A 20033-nucleotide genomic window follows, 5' to 3' on the forward strand; every position below is an offset into this window, starting at 1 on the left:
TGGCATCAATTAAAATCAGTGTACACTGTTACTGGAAACTCAGTGGGAGTTTGCTCTCAGTAGTTTTTCTGTGTTCATACATGTATACTATGCTAACAACCACAAGGGCCTTTTTAAGCCTAGCCATACATCACATTTTTTCTCTTTGAATGATCAATACATGATACTGAAAAAATGAAACCAGGGTACTAAAGCTGACTGCAGTCTTGCTCTGTGAGTACATTATATGACAGTACCAGCTCAGGTTCTTTCATCGTGGAGCGCATGTGTTAGCATTAAATCAGCACTGATCAGCATTCCCATTCACACGGCATGTGAATCAGCAGAACAGAAGTGCAAGTTGAGCAAATAAAAAAATGGAATTTGTTCTTTAAAAACAGATGAATGTAGCTTCTGCAGCAATGTTGCTTATGCTTCTAATTTTCATTTTTGTGTGTATGTATACGACATACTCCAATGTCTTCAGATGTTTGTCACTGACTGTTCATTTACATGTACATTTTTAACATGTTCTCATTCTCTTCACTGTGGTTGCAGAAGCTTTTATTAACTACTTAAAGCCTTATGATGAGGTTAGAGCTGTTGGATACTAATCCTGCAATATAAATGCAAAGCCATTATTTATAATGAATTAATTACAGCACCAGGATGGTTTTAATAGATGTGTGTGTGTGTGTGTGTGTGTTTAAGTGTGCAATATATCTGTCTCTCTTTATTATATATATATATATATATATATATATATATATATATATATATATATATATATATATATATACATACATAAATTCAATATACAGTTCCTCCAGCATGACTTAAGCCTTGTAAACAAAAATAAAACAGTAAGACTTGACTTGAAACTTTAATAAATATGATAAAAACAGTAATATAAAAAACATTCAATAGGATAAGTACTTTCAGACACAACAAAGTATCCTTCTTCAGATCCATTAAAGACTTTCATTGTTTAACATATATAACTTGAAAATTAACCAATCAGTGCTTGAGGTCAAGGCAATACCTTTCTCCAACAGACCTATGAGTGAACTGAGACTCTTGACCAATCATCGTTTATTTTTCAGATGACACCCTTTCAATGCCGGTCTCAGAGGCAAACATGTGTTTAATACAGGGGGTGTATCTGCCTGTAATCGACCAATTCACATAATTTCAGCTTATTCTGTACGCAGAGTTATATCACCTCCTCTTGTATTCTTTCTGGTACCCTCTAATGCCAAAAATGTAAAAGTGTGGGAAACATTGCTCAAAGTATGTTTATACAAGGGATTTTTCTGATCTTAAAGTTTTATATCACTTACATGTTTAGAAATTATTTCTTTTAGTTGGTGATTTGGTTTCCCCACATAATAGGAATTGCATAATTGACAGCAAGCAGCATATAATATATTTTTTGTTCTACGATCAGCATAAGTACGTAAACGATAACATTTTCCAGTCTTAGGGTCTTGGAAATAACTTTTCTTAGATATGTATTTACACAAAGTACAATTTATGCAGTTAAATATCCCCTTTTTATAGATTGTAGATGTATCTGCTTGGTTACGATGGCATAGTAACTGAGATTCTTCTCCATTTTGAAAGTAAACAAAGGATGTTCACCAACTATTTCCTTTATTGTGTTATCACTAGTTAAAATTTACAATTTTTCTTTATTATGTCGGATATTATGTTTGCATCATTGGCATAAGTCAAGAAGACTCTAGTGTTTCTATTCTGATTCTCTCTTCTTTTAACTTTTCTAGAGATTTCATTATTGGTTTCATGGACATTTTCAGAATAACAGGGTGCTCCTGTGGTCTCACGTAAAGCATGCACTTCATTTATAATATTTACCCATTCTTATAACCCCATTGTTTAAAGTCATATAGTAATTGATCACTGGCTTGAATAAAGTCAGAGTCTTTGGTATTTAGTCTAGAATATCTTAATAGTTGTCCTTTCACAATATTTTTGTGAACATGTCGTGGAGGCATACTGCTACAATCTAAAATAACATTACTTTTTACTTGCTTCTGGTATACATTAGTGGAAATTCATTCAAGGGGGTGTATAAACAATAACACATCCAGAAAGCTTATTTCCTCCATAGAAAACTGTATTGTAATTTCCATATAATCTGTTGTACCTTGCAAATATTTATGGAATCTCATCAACTCAACTTAGGACCCATGCCATAAAATAAATAAATCATCAACAAACCTTCCATAGTAAAGACTGTTGGAATGAAAAGGATTACTGATACTTAACAAATAACACATTTCCCAGGGAACTATTACAGTGTTCACATAACTATTGGCACGGGGGGGGGGTTCCCATAGCAACCCCCCATTTCTGCCAATAGACAATTCCATCATAGATAAAGATGTCATTCTCTAATACCAATTTCAAGAGTGTATGCAAAACATCTTTATTAGCCATTTATTTCTCCTGCTTGTCAGATATTATCTTTTGCACTGTGGTTAGACAATGACATTTGGAATTACGGTGACTAGACTGGCAACATCTAGAGTCACCAGTATTATGGAGCTCCAATCTACAACAGAACAAAAATATGTGTATAAACTGATTTAAGGAAGTGTTTTGTGTCCTTTAACTGTTGCATGGTCTGATAACACATTTTTTAACTGGCCATCGATATACAGACATAAGGGTTCAGTCAGCCATCCTTTGCCAGCTACAAGTGGGCATAAATGTAGATTCTTGATGTCCTTGTGAACCTTATGCAGCCCTTTAATCAATGGTATATATGAGTGTGTTACTGTCAGAAACTCATACAGAGATTAATTTATTCTCCTGCTTAATAATAGTTCTTCCATTGTTATTTTAACACTCCTTTTCATTCTGTTTATTTCTGACTTGCTGAGAGGTTTATAGGATTTTTCATCCCCTAATAGGGCTTTCATCTTCAGATCATAATCTGTGCAATTCATTACAATGATGGCCCCTCCTTTATCAGCTGCTGAAATGACCAAGGTTGACAATGATTACAGCTCCTTTAGAGCCTGAGTCTCAGATTGTGTTAAAATACAATACTTAATGGACAAAGTGAAGGAAATATTATGGAAAAAAGATATGTATTTTATAGTGATGGATGTTGTTAGCCTCTGTACTAACATTCAGCATGTGCATGGAATGGAGGCTATGGAGTCTTTTTTAGGGGATAATCCTAAAACTCAATATGTAAAAGAACTTACTTTATTTTTTAAAAAAAAATAACATATTTGAATTTGATGGGTCCTTATATAAACAAATGCAAGGAACAGCCATGGGGGTAGCATTTGTCCCCATGTATGCAAATCTTTTTATGGGCTTCTTTGAAAATATTTATGTATACAGGAATGATTTTTATAGGAAATATGTGATAAAGTACTTTAGGTTTATTGATGACCTCATTTTTATTTGCAAGGGGGGGGGTTATGAGAAGGTCAAAGAATTTGTGGAATATTTGTACAAAAATCAGTTTGGAATGCAATTTGATGGTCTGCAGACAGGGAGAATTTTTTAGATATTACAACTGCAGGTGAAGACAGTGTTGAAGTGAAAACAAAAATAAATAGAAAGTTTGAACGACAAGATCATATATTACATGGTGACAATTGTCATCCGCCTCATACATTAGCTTCAATTCCTTATGGGGAATTTTTAAGAGTTAGTTGATTATGTAGTGATGCACAGGAATGTGAAATGGAAATAAGAAAAGCAACTACTATATTTTTGAATAGGGGATATAAAGAATGTGAAGTTAGAGAATGGTATTATAAAGCTAGAGGGGTCAATAATAATTAAAAAAATGATAGGCTATAGTAGGCAAGGCAGTTATAGAAGTAAGGATAGTAAGAAAGAAGGGAACATTTCATAGTTTGCTTTAAAATATGCATTGTTCTCAGAAAGGTTGGAAAATTTAGTAAAATACTATTGGACATTTGTGAAAAGGGAAGTAACTTCCCTGAAGAATATTAAGCTAAGTTTTTCTTATAAAAAAAAGGACATGCTAGTGCATGGGTGGTTTAAAAGACTCCAAATAAAAAAATGATAGAGAACTGTCCTTCAAAGGAACTTTTCCCTGTAATAATTGTACAGTGTATCAGTGTGCAGTTAAAACCTTACCTACAATTAATGAAAAAAAGTTTCAAGTGCAAGGTAATTTTACCTGCAATAGTGAGGGGATAATATATGGACTTAGGTGCCTTTGTGGGAAGTATTATATTGGAGAAAGCAAGTTTTGCCACGAGGCTCAAAGAACAAGTTAGAGATATAAAGAAAAATAAACAGTCCAGTCCCACGGCAGAGCATTTTCACAATTGTCATAATGGAGATCTGTCTGGTTTGCAGGCCACAGTGTTAGAACAATTTAAGAATGAGTTTCTCACATCAGAAGGTATTAAGTATAATCTATGGAGAAAGGAATCTGTTTTTATTCTAAAATATAACACACTTTGTCCAAGAGGTCTTAACAAGGAATGTAACTGGAGATGTTTTTTATGAATTCACTTTAAGGTTTTACATTTTCTTAATTGTGTAATTGAATGTTGGGAGCATCAAACTGTATAAAAGGAACTTAATAGGGATGAATAATATACTCTGTAAAGGCTCATGGAAGCTGAAGCGCTAAAGGATATTACTGTGTTTGTTCATATTTTAATAAAAGATTGTGACTATTTCAACTTGTGACTTGCTGGTCTGGAGGAATGTGTAGTTCTTCATTGTTCCAGTATTCATTGGTGGTTTACATATAATAACATTTGTGTTTCTTGTTTAGTGTTTCAGCCAAGTCATGTTGACAGACTTTTACAAATGTGTCAAGGAATGGGGTATTCTGGGGAATGAACTCACTTGGTCTCCATGGGTTAACAAAGTCATAGTTACTATTATCACCAAATATAGATCTCAACATTACATTTCTTCCAAACAGTCTTAAGTTGGTTAGAACATCATCAATACGTGAAGGTACTGCCGGTACCAAAGTAGTTCCTTTATTCAGCACATTAAATTGAGCTTCTGTTAGTTCATGATTGCTCAAGCTTATTACTAAGTTTGCTCTACCTATGGTTAGCTTTCTGATGAGATTTTCTTCTCTTTCCTTCCCAACTCTGAAGGAGTACACATGAATGTGTTATTGTCGTTCTCACTGGTAGGGGTGGAAAAAATGGATGAATATTTGTATTGTTCTTGGGTTAAGCTCCCAAAGGAGCTTCATCAGAGACTCTTTGCCCTTCAGAACTATTAGTTAAACCACTTTCAGGAGCTAGACCCAAAAACAATGCAAATATTCATCCATTTTTCCACCCCTACCAGTGAGAACGACAATAACACAGTCATGTGTACTCCCTCAGAGTTGGAAATGAAAGAGAAGGAAATCTCATCAGAAAGCTAACCATAGGTAGAGCAAACTTAGTAATAAACTTGAGCAATCGCAAACTAACAGAGGCTCAATTTAATGTGCTGAATAAAGGAACTACTTTGGTACCGGCAGTACCTTCACGTATTGATGATGTTCTAACCAACTTAAGACTGTTTGGAAGAAATGTAATGTTGAGATCTATATTTGGTGATAATAGTAACTATGACTTTGTTAACCCATGGAGACCAAGTGAGTTCATTCCCCAGAATACCCCATTCCTTGACACATTTGTAAAAGTCTGTCAACATGACTTGGCTGAAACACTAAACAAGAAACACAAATGTTATTATAATTTAACACAATCTGAGACTCAGGCTCTAAAGGAGCTGCAATAACTGTCAACCTTGGTCATTTCAGCAGCTGATAAAGGAGAAGCCATCATTGTAATGAATCACAGAGATTATGATCTGAAGATAAAAGCCCTATTAGGGGATAAAAATACCTATAAACTGCTCAGCAAGTCAGAAATAAACAAAATGACAAGGATTGTTAAAATAACACTGGAAGAACTATTAATGAGCAGGAGAATAAATGAATCTCTGTATGAGTTACTGACAGTAACACACTCATACATACCATTGATTAAAGGGCTGCCTAAGGTTCACAAGGACATCAAGAATCCACCTTTATGCACAATTGAAGCTGGTGAAGGATGGCTGACTGAACCCTTATCTCTGTAAATTGATGGTCAGGTAAAAATGTGCTATCAGACCATGCAACAGTTTTAAAGGACACAAAACACTTCTTTAAATCACTTTATACATGTACTTGTTCTGTTACAGATTGGAGCTCCATAATACTGGTGACTCCAGATGCTGCTAGTCTATTCACCGTAATTCCAAATGACATTGGTCTAACCTCAGTGCAAAAGGTAATATCTGAAAAGTAGGAGAAATTAATAGCTAATAAAGATGTTTTGCATACACTCTTGAAATAAAGGAACTTTATCTTTATCTATGATGGAATTGTCTATTGGCAAAAATGGGGGTTGATATGGGGATCCCCTGTGCCAACAGTTATGGGAACACTATAATGGTTGACTGAGAAATGTGTCATTTGTTAAGTATCAACAATCCTTTTCATTCCAACATTCTTTACTATAGAAAGTTTTTTGATGATTTATTTATTTTATGGCATGGAACTGAAGTTGAGCTGATGAGATTCGATACATATTTGCCAGGCACAACTAATTATTTGGAATTTACGATACAGTTTTCTATGGAGGAAATAAACTTTCTGGATGTCTTATTGTCTATACACCCCCTTGAAGGAATTTCCACTAATGTATACCAGAAGCAAGTAAAAAGGAATGCCATTTTAGATCGTAGCAGTATGCATCCCTGACATGTTCACAAAAATATTGTGAAAAGACAACTACTAAGATATTCTAGACTAAATACCAAAGACTATGACTTTATTTAAGCCAGTGAACAACTACGAGATGACTTTAAACAATGGTGTTATAAGGACGGGGAAAACCATAATATTATGAATGAAGTGAATGCTTTACTTGAGACCACAGGGGCACCCCTTTTTTCTGAAAATGCCCATGTGACCAATAATGGAATCTCTAGAAAAGTTAAAAGAAGAATCAGAATAGAAACACTAGAGTCATCTTGACTTATGCCAATTATGCAAACATAATATGTGACATAATAAAGAAAAATTGGAAATTTTAACTGGTGATAATACAATAAAGGAAATAGTTGGTGAACGTCCTTTGTTTACTTTCAAAACAGAGAAGAATCTCAAACAGTTACTATGCCATCGTAACGAAGCAGATACGTCTGTGATCTATAAGAAAGGGATGTTTACCTTAATGAATTTTACTTTGTGTAAATACACATCTAAGAAAAGTTATTTCCAAAACTCTATGACTGGAACAAGTTATCACTTATGTACTTATGCTGATTGTAGAACAAAAAACATAGTATATGTTGACTGCTGTCAATTATGCACTTCCTATTATGTGGGGAAAACAAATCACCAACTAAAAGAAAGAATTTCTAAACATATAAGTGATATAAACTTAAAGATCAGCAAAAACCCTTCTATAAACATACTTTGAGTAATGTTTCCCACATTTTTATGTTTCTGGTATTAGAGGTCATCAGAGAAAGTACAAGGGGAGGTGATATAACTCTGTATACAGAACAAGCTGAAATTAAGTGGATTGGTCGATTATAGGCAGATACACCCCCTGGATTAAACTCGTTTGCCTCTGAGACCGGCATTGACAGGGCATCGGCTGAAAAATAAACGATAATTGGTCAAGAGTCTCAGTTCACTCATAGGTCTGTTGGAGAAAGGTGTTACCTTGACCTCAAGCACTGATTGGTAATTTTCAACTTATATATGTTAAACAATGAAAGTCTTTAATGCATCTGAAGAAGGATACTTTGTTGTGTCCGAAAGTGCTTATCCTGTTGAATGCTTTTTATATTACTGCTTTCATCATTTTTATTAAAGTTTCAAGTCAAGTTTTACTGTTTTATTTTTGTTTACAAGGCTTAAGTCGTGCTGGAGGAAATGTATATTGAATTCGGATTTACTATTATCGTTCAGTTTCTCCTGTTTGTGGTTGTTTCATGATTTTTGCATTTTATATCCATATTCGTATATATATATATATATATATATATATATATATATATATATATAGCTAGCTATGGGTCTACTTTGATAGAAAGCACATTTCACTGAAACTCATTTTGTCGAAGCCTCATTTCACTGAAAATGAATTCCCTAAGCACAGTTCACTGGAAGCTCACTTCACTGAAAATTAATTTGACTGAAACTAATTTCACCTAAACAGGTATATGCCCTGTTCCCTACTGTAGTGCGATCCTGGAGTTAGTATATATAGTAAGGGGGGGTGTTGGGAGCACAGCCCCCTTCATTGGGGGGTGTGGGGGGTGTAGCCTTCCACCTATTTTAAATGTTATAAACCATAGACATGGATTCTTACAAGTCAAATGAATAACTCTTTCCAGAAAATAATATATACCCAAACTATGTATATATACTAACTTCAGGATCACACTACAATGGGGAACAGGGCATATACCTGTTTAGACAAAATGAGTTTTAGTCAAATGTGTTTTGTGAGCTTTCAGTGAATTGTGCTCAGGAAATTCATTTTCAGTGAAATGAGGTTTCGACAAAATGAGTTTCAGTGAAATGTGTTTTCTATTAAACAAAGTAGACATAGCTATATATAGGAAAGACTGAATTTAGTGAACACTAGCATTGGTCAACATCTGTTTAGTCATCACAGTTTGGTTGATTAAGCAAAATGTTGACAGGTGTGTGAGATTGTACAATTCTCAGGATTGTTGAATATGCCCTTTCCCCAACATTGTGTATTCTCAGGGTTAGAATATATAATTAGCATAGGGTGTGGTGGGCTTGCCTCCCTGCAAAAAAAAATGTTAACTTATTTTTTTAAGTTTAAACTTTGAATGCACTTAAGCTGTTGCTCAGCAGATGCATTGTGGCATGTAGATGTTTGTAAAGTCAACGTTTTGTGCTCAAAGTTGTGAACACTGACATTTTGGATGTTTTGACATATATATTTTTGATTTCTGTTTATATCTGTTTATATCTGTTTGATATATATACATTGTGTGTGTGTGTGTGTGTGTGTGTGTGTGTGTGTGTGTGTGTGTGTGTGTGTGTGTGTGTGTGTATATATATATATATATATATATATATATATATATATATATATATATATATATATATATATATATATATATATATATATATATATACATAAAGAGACAAGAGAGAGAGATATGTAGATCAACATGAAAAACATTGACCACAAGAATTAAAAACAACAATAAAATCCTAAGGTATATGCTCTGATGTATAACCAAGGAACATGCAAAAATAAACTTATACATAGTAACTTAGAAATAGCACAGTGTCCGAGGAAGGGGCAAATGGCTCCCCATTCAAATTTTGCCACCTGAAATGCCGAATGCCAAAAAAACAAAAAAAAAAGAAGAATTGCAAAAAAAATTATTGAAAAAACAGGAGAAGAGCAAATCTCGAAAAGCACTTTTCTCCTTAAAACTTCACCTCACCTGAACTTAAGTATACCAATTCCAAGATCATCATACTTTGGAGAAAAGGGAATATTCTGAGAAACAGCATGTTGGATTTAGTATATATAAGTCTGGTCTTTTCGTCAATATTCTACATAATTTTGGACTCTCTGTAGTGGATTCTGACATTTCAAATAGTTACAGGGGCATATTCCACAACCCCAGGGATTGTCACTCTAGCACACCTACTGACACTGCAGTGTGTCAACAAAACCACATTTTACTAAAGGAAGTAAATATATATATATATATATATATATATAAATATGTACTTACCATAATGCAAGATTTGAGATGTCTTGTTTTCATTGGGTTCAACCTTTGTGTTACTGGATCCGATTGGATCTGACCTTGGCACTTTTCAGAAGCTTTGGATCCAGGGCTGTGACTCTTCCCATATCAATAATTCCCTTTGTTCCACAGAGGACAACAGAGTGAATTTGCTTGTTTATGAACGTAAGGTCTATCGAATAACCAATAAATACGGGCCTACCAAACATGTTGGACCAAAAATGGCAAAGCCATTAGGAACAGCAACAACCAGGCTGTACAAGGACAAGGCCCCATGTTCAGGTTCAACTATTCAACAGGACAGTAAAGGGAACAGCTTAGGTTGTGGTAGGGAGTGAAGGGCATTATGGTAAACACATAATTTGTGTAATTAAAAGTTGTCTGCTTTTGTCTGATTAAGCCTTTGAGACAGATTCCTGAGCTACTGAAACACCTGGGTGATATCAAGAAAGTCTATTCCTGAGAATAGTAAAACTGAAGGATATACGGATTCTGGACTGTACATCCAGTTTGTAGTGCAACAAAAAGGTATGGACAGTAGGCCAAGTAGCTGCAGCACAAATCTCATCAATAGGAAACCTTCCACTAAGGCAGAAGTAGTAAAAGTGTGTTGAAAAGCTAATCAGATTTCTTGATATCCTCAGCCCTTTGTTAAATAAAACCTGGGTTGTCAGTAAATGTCTATCAAGTATATACTCTCCATTGTTAGAAACTTTTAGGAAGAATACTGTCAGGTTGATAATCTGATTAAGGTTCACTTCAGAGGCCACCTTTCGAAGAAAGTTAGGGTTTGTTCTCAATAGCACTCTGTCCTGATAAAAAAACTAGATATGGGGGCTTACAAGATAAGGTGTGTAACACCAACATTTTTTTATGGACATGACTGCTACTAAAGAGAGAGATTTGTAAGACAGATATTTTAAATTCACTGTAGAAGCAGATAGAATGGAGCTCTCATTAAATCTTGAAGCATGATAGTAATATTCCAAGGGGGAACTGGGTCCCTTATTGGTGGTCTTAAAAGAATGCCCCCTTCAGAAAAGCTTTTGAAATCTTTAGCAAAGCACTAGAAGTGTAATTTTGTCTTATGTGAAAATTGGAGATGGCCACTGATTGTACCTTGATAACTGAAAAGCTGGACCCTTTGTGGAAAAGCTGTGCCAAGAAACCGAGAATGGATGAAAGAGGTTCTGAAAAGGCATCTAGCCTTCTAGAAGAAGTCCATATCATAAACCCTTTTTATTGACTAAGATCAACTTTTCTAGTATTTGGTTTCTGAGAAGAAGACAAAATGTGAATTACTGGAGCAGAAAGCCTGGCATCTCTGGTCAAAATTAGAATTAGAAAAATCATATGGTTAATTTTCGGGTTTGCAGTCTGACTGGATAGATGACTCAGAAGATCTGGACAAGAATCTAACACCCATGGCGGATGTACTAGATAAGGTCAAAGGAAGGGAAACCAAACTTGCCGGGGCCAAAAAGAAGCAATGAGGATAACTCTGAATGTATACCTTCTGGATTTCTGAAGAAATGTTATGAGAAAAATGGAAGGCAAGGCATAAAAGAGACCCGGTGCCAATTGTGGACTAGAACATCTATCTGTGTTTAACTCTGTGGATGGGTCACTGCAAAGTAACTGCTGCCCTTATTGAGGTATGAAGCAAAAAGGATGCTCCAAGGTTGGCCACAGTAACTGAAAATCTGTGTCACCACTGTCTTGATTGAGGGATCACTCGTGAGACAACAGAACTGACCTTCTCAACTTGTCTTCCAGAACACTGGAAGTCCCCAAAATGTGCATTGCAATGAGAAAGTAATTGGAAGATATCACCCACTGCCACAGTCTTATGGCTTCCCAGCAAAGTGGATATGATCAGGTACCTCCCTGCTTGTTGATATACCAGATTGCCACCATGTTGTCCATCTGTATAGTAACCACACCCTCACAAAAGAACTGCAATGCTAGGAAGACTGCCCTCATCTTTAATACACTGATGCAAAGACTGATCTCCATGGGTGACCAAGAACCTTGAACTATCTTCTTTTTGAAATGCTCCCCTACCCCAATCCAGAAGGAAAGCATTTCTGATCAGCATTCCTATCAGAGGTGATGGGCAGAGTGGTTGACCCTTTGAGACAATGAAGGAGGTCAGCCACCAAAATGATATGTTTCCTGCATATTGGTGTGTTACAAATCAGTGCATGCAGTGAGTAGGATATCCAGAACCACTGAACAGAAAGAGTCATCTGCAGGACTCTCATGTAGTTTCTTGCTAGAAGATCCAGAGTGATAAAGTGGACATTAATCCCAACAGCCTGAGAATGAATCTTGCAGGGGGAAAAGAGCGGTGAAGAACCTTTGAAGCTGCTTGATGCAGGGACAAAACTCTGGAATGTGGGAGTTGATTATCTGACAATTTCTATCCAAGTGACATCCAATAAACTCTTTACTTCATCAGTGTTAGCTGACTGTTTTCAGGATTGCCTATACTCCCCAACTGTGGAGCAAGGCAGAGTAAGAAGTCCTTGTGAACCCAAATTCTTGGTTAGTGCATCGAACAGCCAGTCATCTAGATATGGGAACACCTGGAACTCCTGCAGTTTGATATAAACTACTACTTCTGCTATGTATTCAGTGAGTATCAGGGACTGAGGTCAGACCAAAGGACAGTGCCCTAAACTGAAAAGTATTGGCTCCCAACCAGGAATGGAGAAATCTTCATAGGATCGTAGGAGGTTACTAGGCTACTGGCCCTGAGGCCCTTATAAACCTAGACAAGAGTTTAGCTCATGTTTAGACAAATCAGCACCCAATGACCCTGTCCAGTAGGGACATGGGAGAAATCCCAGGGGTATATTTTCTGTTTCCCATCCAGTTATCCAGGTTGCACTTAAAAAGAGGTAAATAGGTACTCTGCTTGATGTGGAGAGGGAGTCTATTCCACAGATGAGTAAGTCTCTGGGTCACAAATCTGTCCTGCCAACAAGTCCTGTTGATATCACAGACCAGGTTGAGGCCACACGTGTGTGTTACTTGAGTGGAACTTGACTTGCATATATGCAGCAGTCCCATCAAGAAGGAGTCCATGATCATCTTGTATCCCAGACAGAGATCACCTCTGAGGAATATGGATGAAACTTAGAGGGATAGGACATTTAGCCTATCTGTCTACAGCAGATGTTTGAGGCCCTGGATTCTCTTGGTGAGGAACCTCTGTGGTCTCTCCAGCTGCTGCATTTGCTTTGAGAGATAAATGCCGAAAGGTGCATTGCACTCAATAATGGGCCTTATAAGGGAAGAATACACAGATGTTATGACCTCCTTGTCCCTGGATGAGATACCCTTACTTATGAGGTGGGCCATGTAGAAGACTTTTCATACCACAGACGCAACATGGTGGTCAAAAGGGTTTACCTTTGAAACTCTGAAAATCAACTTTTCAAACAGCCAGTTGGGCGAATCAAAAAGCAGATTTGCTGAGTTTCGAACTCAGATGTCGAACACACAATGTAATGCAGGGGGCAAAGTCCACCTGCACCCCCCACACCCCACTACTTTAATATTCTAACTCCGAGGTTCCACTACAGTGGGGAGGGGGTCCATTTCCTGATCCCCACTATAATGCACTCTGCATCCAAAATGCTGAATCTGCAATGAGCAAATGTCAATGTGCATTTGCTCATTGCACAGTCGATGCATTTTTATTCGGCTATCCGAAAACTTCAAATTGTACTTCTGTACAACTGTCTTTTGACAATGTGCATTTTAATGTTTCAAAGGTAAACCAGTCAAAAGTCAGGCTACTAGCAACCTGGGTGCCCAAATCCCTCACAACTGATAAGTGATTAGGAGGTTGTAATTAATGTGATAATTTGTGGGGACATCACTCTCCCCAAAGGGGATGATGATGCATTTTTTGGTATTCAGCTTGAGGCCATGTTTCTGGCACCAGTCATTTGTCTGAGTGAGACCCACTTGGAGGATGTCCACATCACTAGGGGAATTGATGACAGCTTCCAGCTTGCAGTCATGTGCAAACTTGGTCAGCCATAGCCCACTGGTTTTGGCCTGCACCTCAAAAAAGTATATCCCAAATAACAGAGACCCCAAGACCAAACCCTGAGGTATGCCACTTGTTACGAGTCTACTGCTTGGGGTGGCCTCCTCTATTTTGACTATGTGGGTTCTGTCAGTGAGCCAGTTTGCTACCCATCTGGTAACATATGGATCAATGCCTAGTTGAGAGATCTTATCAATTTTGCCCAAGTGGTGAATAGTGTCAAAGGCTTTGGCCAGGTCAAGGTAGGTTGGTGGTGTGCATGGTCTTCCCCTCGTCCATGACTTTGGTAACTGTCTCAAAGAAGTCGACCAAATTTAGCAGACATGACCTCCCCTTGACAAAGCCAAACTGTATGGGATCAAGTGCTTGGAGGTTGCCAATGTCCTTGTTAATGAGGTCTATGATAACACATTCCATGGCCTTGCAGATCAGGCTAGTTAGGCTGATGGGTCTAATATTTCCTGGATCAGTGGATGCTCCACCTTTGTGTAAAGGGAAAACAGTGGTTGTCCTCCACTCAGCTGGGACAAAGCCAGTACTCAGACTTTGGTTGAATAGGGTGCCTAATGGTGGTGCAAGTTCCTGCCTGAGTTCACGTAAGATGCACCCTGGGATATTATTGGGTCCCATAGAGGCTGTATTTTCTGCCTTTGAGAGAGCATTGATGACCTGTTCCCTAGATATAAGAGGAAGGGGAAGGTACTGGGGATGTCCTGATTTACTGCTGGGGGGACAGAGGGGTAAAGTTTTCACTGAATCTGTCAGCCAGCAAGTTTGCTATACCTATGGCATTTGTATATGTGGTGTCCTTGACCACCAATTCTGAACAGATCTGGGTACTTCCTTTGAGGTTACGGATATATGTGAAGAAGGCTTTATAATTTTCTCTAGTGGATGTAGTCAATTTGGACTCAAAGTTTGCTTTGGAGGATTTCACTAGTGCTTTTATTTGTTTGTTCAGGCTAAGGAGACATTGCTTCCAATTGGGCACCTTCTCCTTCTTTGTCTTGGACAGCAATTTTTTCCTTTTGTTATAAAGATTATTTATTACAGATATCCACCAGACAGGTTTACTCTTCCTTGCATAGGATGATTTAGTCAAGTCGGGTATTCTTGATTCCATGCATTTATATAAATGCTGGTATAGTGCTTTGGTGTAGTTTTGGATATTAGTGTCAGTTCCCACAGAACGGGAGAGGGCTGTGAAGTGGTTTATACCATCCCTCAGGAGCTGTAATCTGCTTTGGAGAAGTTTTTATGTCTGATTCTAGCTAGAAGGGGGTTGGGGGAGTTGGTGACTTCAAACGTGACCACTTTGTGGTCAGATTTTACCAGGGAGGATGATACTATAGGGATGCTGCAACAGTTACTCATGTTGGTTAATACAAAGTCCAAGATATTATCACCCCTTGTGGAGGTATCAACTAACTGTTCCAAGGTATTTGCATTGACAAAATCAAGGAATCTCTAGGTATTTGTATTGTGGCATGAGTAGTTCTTCCAGTCTAAGTCTGGGAAGGTAAAGCCACCCAGGATCAGGGTAAAGCATGGAATCTTGATAGATTCGAACAGGTCCAAATAGGCAGATTGGACATCTTGAGTCAGATTTGGGGGCTAGTAGCTAGCTATGATTTGAATAGGGGTCTTGCCAATGGTTAAATGCATCTGGAGTGTCTCCTCTGTGTCATACTGTTTGACCAGCCTGGAGGTATATATGTCTTTAATGTATATTGAAACTCCACCTCCTTTGGCTGTACTGCCCACACTTTGGGGTCTGAATGTATGATAGGATAAGTAACTAGGTAAGGCTGGGATGCTCTCCACAGCTTTGAACCAGGTTTCTGTGACTGCACAGATGTCAGCATTTTCCAGGGTTAGGAATGCTTGCAATGAGTAGAGTTTCATGTTTAGATTCCTAATGTTTAACAGCATGACCTTTAATTTGTGTTTTGTTGACATTTTTATGTTAGTAGTTTTAACCTCATCACTTTTCCTAAAAAAGGCACTATAGGGGAGGCAAGAGCCTTTGCCAGAAGACTGAAGCCCAGGTGAGACAGATGCAGGCCATCTCTGGCAAAGCATCGTGGTCTGTCAATCATATCTTCCCAAACTGTCAGGTACTGGATCCCCCTGGAATGATACCAGAAACTAACCCAATTGTTAAATTCAATCATTTTCTGTTTGTACTGGGGCATCATTCTGGGTGACAGCTGAATGCTGCTTAAGGCTAGGGACATACTTGCCTGGGACACATAATCAGCAAGCTCAATCATGTCTGTCTTCATATAGTCCAGAGAGGTATATCTCAAGTCATTCATGCCAACATGGACTATGACAGAGTCATAACAGTACCTGTTGTTGAGAGACTTGAGTGCATGTGTGATATGGTGGACTCTGGCACCTGACAGACAATTAACTGTGACTTTCTCCTTATCCAGCCTGATGAGAGGCACATATGTGTGTCTCACAATGGAGTCTCCTATGACTAATATGTTGGGTTTATTGTGAATCCTTAGTGGTTGTGAGGCACAGGTGTGTGGACTATGCATGGTATGGGGTGTGGAGTGCTGTGGAGATCGCATGTGTTTTTGCCTCGGAGATCTCCTTTGTTTGGGTATGTTTATGTGGAGGACCACCCCATATGTAGATGTGTGTTGTGTAGGCATGTGTGGTGTTCAGGGTGTATGGATTGTGTTGACAACCTTTTCAGTGCCAGATATACTGACTTGAGGGGGAGAGAGCTTGGACTCTAGGTTCCTAATGTAATTGCATCTCTCACAGATTGTGTTCCTAGGTGGTAGTAGTAGATGGCTGTCTGTGTACATAAGGCAGTTCCTACACTGTCTCAGGATGCCTACGTCAACCAGACTGGCAGGAGAAATTGTCCATTCATATTTGTCAGAATCTGAGCAAGAAAGACCAGGGAGAGCTAAGGGGTGGGCCTAAAGCCCAAGTGCTTAAACCAAAACTAAGAGCTTAGAATAACACCTAAGAATAACACTTAACTATTTAGACAGGCTATAAACAAGCAGTAATAGATGCAACAGAAAAGATGTAATTGAACACTTTAGAGAACAGTCAGCAAGTAGCAGGAAAAAGCAAATCAAGATGAAGTAACCCAGTAATAGGAAGAAATGCAAATTAGAAAAAAAATAAGCAGCTGAATAAAGTGTCTTTTTTATATGTATAAAGTAAAAAGGGAGAAAGCAGGAACAGAAGATAATTCAAGGTTAAGGGACTAAGGGGTTTGGCCTTCCTTCTTGCATTGCATTGGCCAGGAATCGAACCCGGATCAACTGTTTGGAAGGCAGCTATGCTCACCACTATACCACCAATGCTAAATGATCTCTGTATTATGTAGAATGAGCTAAAGAGATGGGACTGGGAGGAGTGTTCCAGATCAAATGTACAGTAGGGGCGGACAACTGCAAAAGCCACCAACTTTAAGAACAGAACAGGAATAGGGTGAGAGGGTGGGAGAAAACCAGGTTCAGCACAGATCAGAAAACAATGCTAGCAAATATATAAATAATTCAGTCAAGCAAAAATTAAGACAGTGCAGAACTCAACAGTTAAAGCGCCAAAAATATACTTATCAGCTCTATATTTCCAGATTGTTGGACAAGCACTCTCAGTCAGAACACAAGGAGATTCTAGCAATGATATGCAGGGATGTATAAATGGAATACCTTATACCAGCAAGCCTTGACACAATCAGATAACACAAAAGCTGTTAGACCGGTTTTACCAACTTTAAGAACACAACAGGAATAGGGTGGGAGAAAACTAATTTCAGCACAGATCAGAAAACAATGCCAGCAAATATAAATAATTCAGTCAAGCAAAAATTAAGACAGTGCAGAAGTCTGAACAGTTAAAGTGCCAAAAATATACTTATCAGCTCTATATTTTCAGATTGTTGGAGAAGCACTGTCAGTCAAAACACCAGGAGATTCTAGCAAAGATATGCAGGGATTTATAAATGGAATACTTTTATACCAGCAAGCCTTGAAACAATCAGATAACACAAAGGCTGTTAGACCGGTTTTACCAACTCTAAGAACACAACAGGAATAGGGTGGGAGAAAACAAGTTTCGGCACAGACCAGAAAACAAAGCCAGCAAACATATAAATAATTCAGTCAAGCAAAAATTAAGACAGTGCAGAACTCTGAACAGTTAAAAGTGCTAAAAAATATGCTTAGTACCAAATTTCCAGATTGTTGGAGAAGCACTCTCAGTCAGAACACAAGGATATTCTAGCAATGATATGCAGGGATTTACAAACAGGGGATATTTTTATACCAGCAAACCTTGAGACAATCAGATAACACAAAAGCTGTTAGGCCAGTTTTACCAACTTTAAGAACACAACAGGAATAGGATAGGAGAAAACCATTTTCAGCACAGATCAGAAACAATGCCAGCAAATATATAAATAATTCAATCTAGCAAAAATTAATTGAGGCAAAAAGAAGAGAAATAGTAAGCGCTTTCACGTCACCAGGACGCTTCATCAGACTTAAGTCCCTGCATCAAACATCTTATATAATAATAAAAGAACTCCTATTGGGTAGCAACTATAAAAGTTCATACAATAAAAAGCTTAATAATTGGTTCACATAGAGGGAAGGAGGGAAAATTCAACACTTCATACTTAATAACATTTTAAAATACATAATATTATAATATAAGATTTTATACAGAAATATCTATAAAAATAACTATAAAAATAATAGTAATCAATATAAATTATCTAATGGTATATATAAATCCATCAACGTTTAAAAGGTTTGTCTATTAAAAATGGTCTCAAAGAAATTTTGTCATTAAGGCCATGGCCCCTATCTGCTGCTAACTTAATTATCCACTTTACTTCTTTCTTTTCTGTGCTATTACGCATGCATCCTAGCCTCTCTTTCCTAAAAATATGTTCTAATACTATAAATTGAAAAATGTGTGTACTATCTCTTTGAAGAACATGATTAGCCAAAGCATTGAGTTCATTTTCCTTGTTAATAGCATATACATGTTCTCTAATACGTTCTCTAAAGGTTCTAGTGGTCATACCGACATAAAAACTTTGTTAGAGAACATGTATATGCTATTAACAAGGAAAATGAACTCAATGCTTTGGCTAATCATGTTCTTCAAAGAGATAGTACACACGTTTTTCAATTTATAGTATTAGAACATATTTTTAGGACAGAGAGGCTAGGATGCATGCATAATAGCACAGAAAAGAAAGAAGTAAAGTGGATAATTAAGTTAGCAGCAGATAGGGGCCATGGCCTTAATGACAAATTTTCTTTGAGACTATTTTTAATAGACAAACCTTTTAAACGTTGATGGATTTATATATACCATTAGATAATTTATATTGATTACTATTATTTTTATAGTTATTTTTATAGATATTTCTGTATAAAATATTATATTATAATATTATGTATTTTAAAATGTTATTAAGTATGAAGTGTTGAATTTTCCCTCCTTCCCTCTATGTGAACCAATTATTAAGCTTTTTATTGTATGAACTTTTATAGTTGCTACCCAATAGGAGTTCTTTTATTATTATATAAGATGTTTGATGTAGGGACTTAATTAAGTCTGATGAAGCATCCTGGTGACGTGAAAGCACTTACTATTTAGGTTCATAGGTTCATAGGTTCATAGGTTCATACTAGGCTATCTGCCCGAGGGCATTTACAAGCCTAGCCCATCGTTTTGTGGCTTACGCCACCCCTTTAGTATGGGGAACTATACCCATTATTTTGCTGTGCCTCTGTCGAGCAGTGACACTGAGGTAATCCCTGGGGTATATCTGCGATCTCCCATCCATTGGTCAAGATTTCTCTTGAACAAGGCCAGCGAGGTGCTCTGCCTCACATGTACCGGGATTCTGTTCCACAGCATAGGGAGCCTTTGGGTGATGAATCTATCCCTCCAGCACGTCCTATTAATAGCCGTGTCGAGGTTTAAGTCTCCCGCCCTTGTGGCTCTGATGGATCTAGATTTTTTGAGGTGAAGCATATTCATCAAATCTGGGTTTGACATGGCCTTGTATGTTAGGCAAAGGTCACCTCTGAGCAAGCGTGGCGACTGAATAGAGCTGGAGTTCTTTCAGTCGGGCAGCACAGGATAG

General features: G+C 37.5%; 1 protein-coding gene and 1 non-coding gene across 2 annotated transcripts in view; both read right to left on the reverse strand.

Annotated features, from left to right (window-relative positions):
- Positions 1–20033, reverse strand: part of LOC122797811 (amiloride-sensitive amine oxidase [copper-containing]-like) — a 152800-nt gene that overhangs the window by 74674 nt on the left and 58093 nt on the right. The window lies entirely within an intron of this gene.
- TRNAG-UCC lies at positions 17155–17226 on the reverse strand. The gene has a single exon. It is a non-coding gene; the product is annotated as a tRNA-Gly (tRNA).

Source organism: Protopterus annectens, chromosome 3.part1 (genome assembly GCF_019279795.1).
Source record: "Protopterus annectens isolate FY-2018-M chromosome 3.part1, PAN1.0, whole genome shotgun sequence".
Lineage (NCBI taxonomy): Eukaryota > Metazoa > Chordata > Ceratodontiformes > Protopteridae > Protopterus > Protopterus annectens.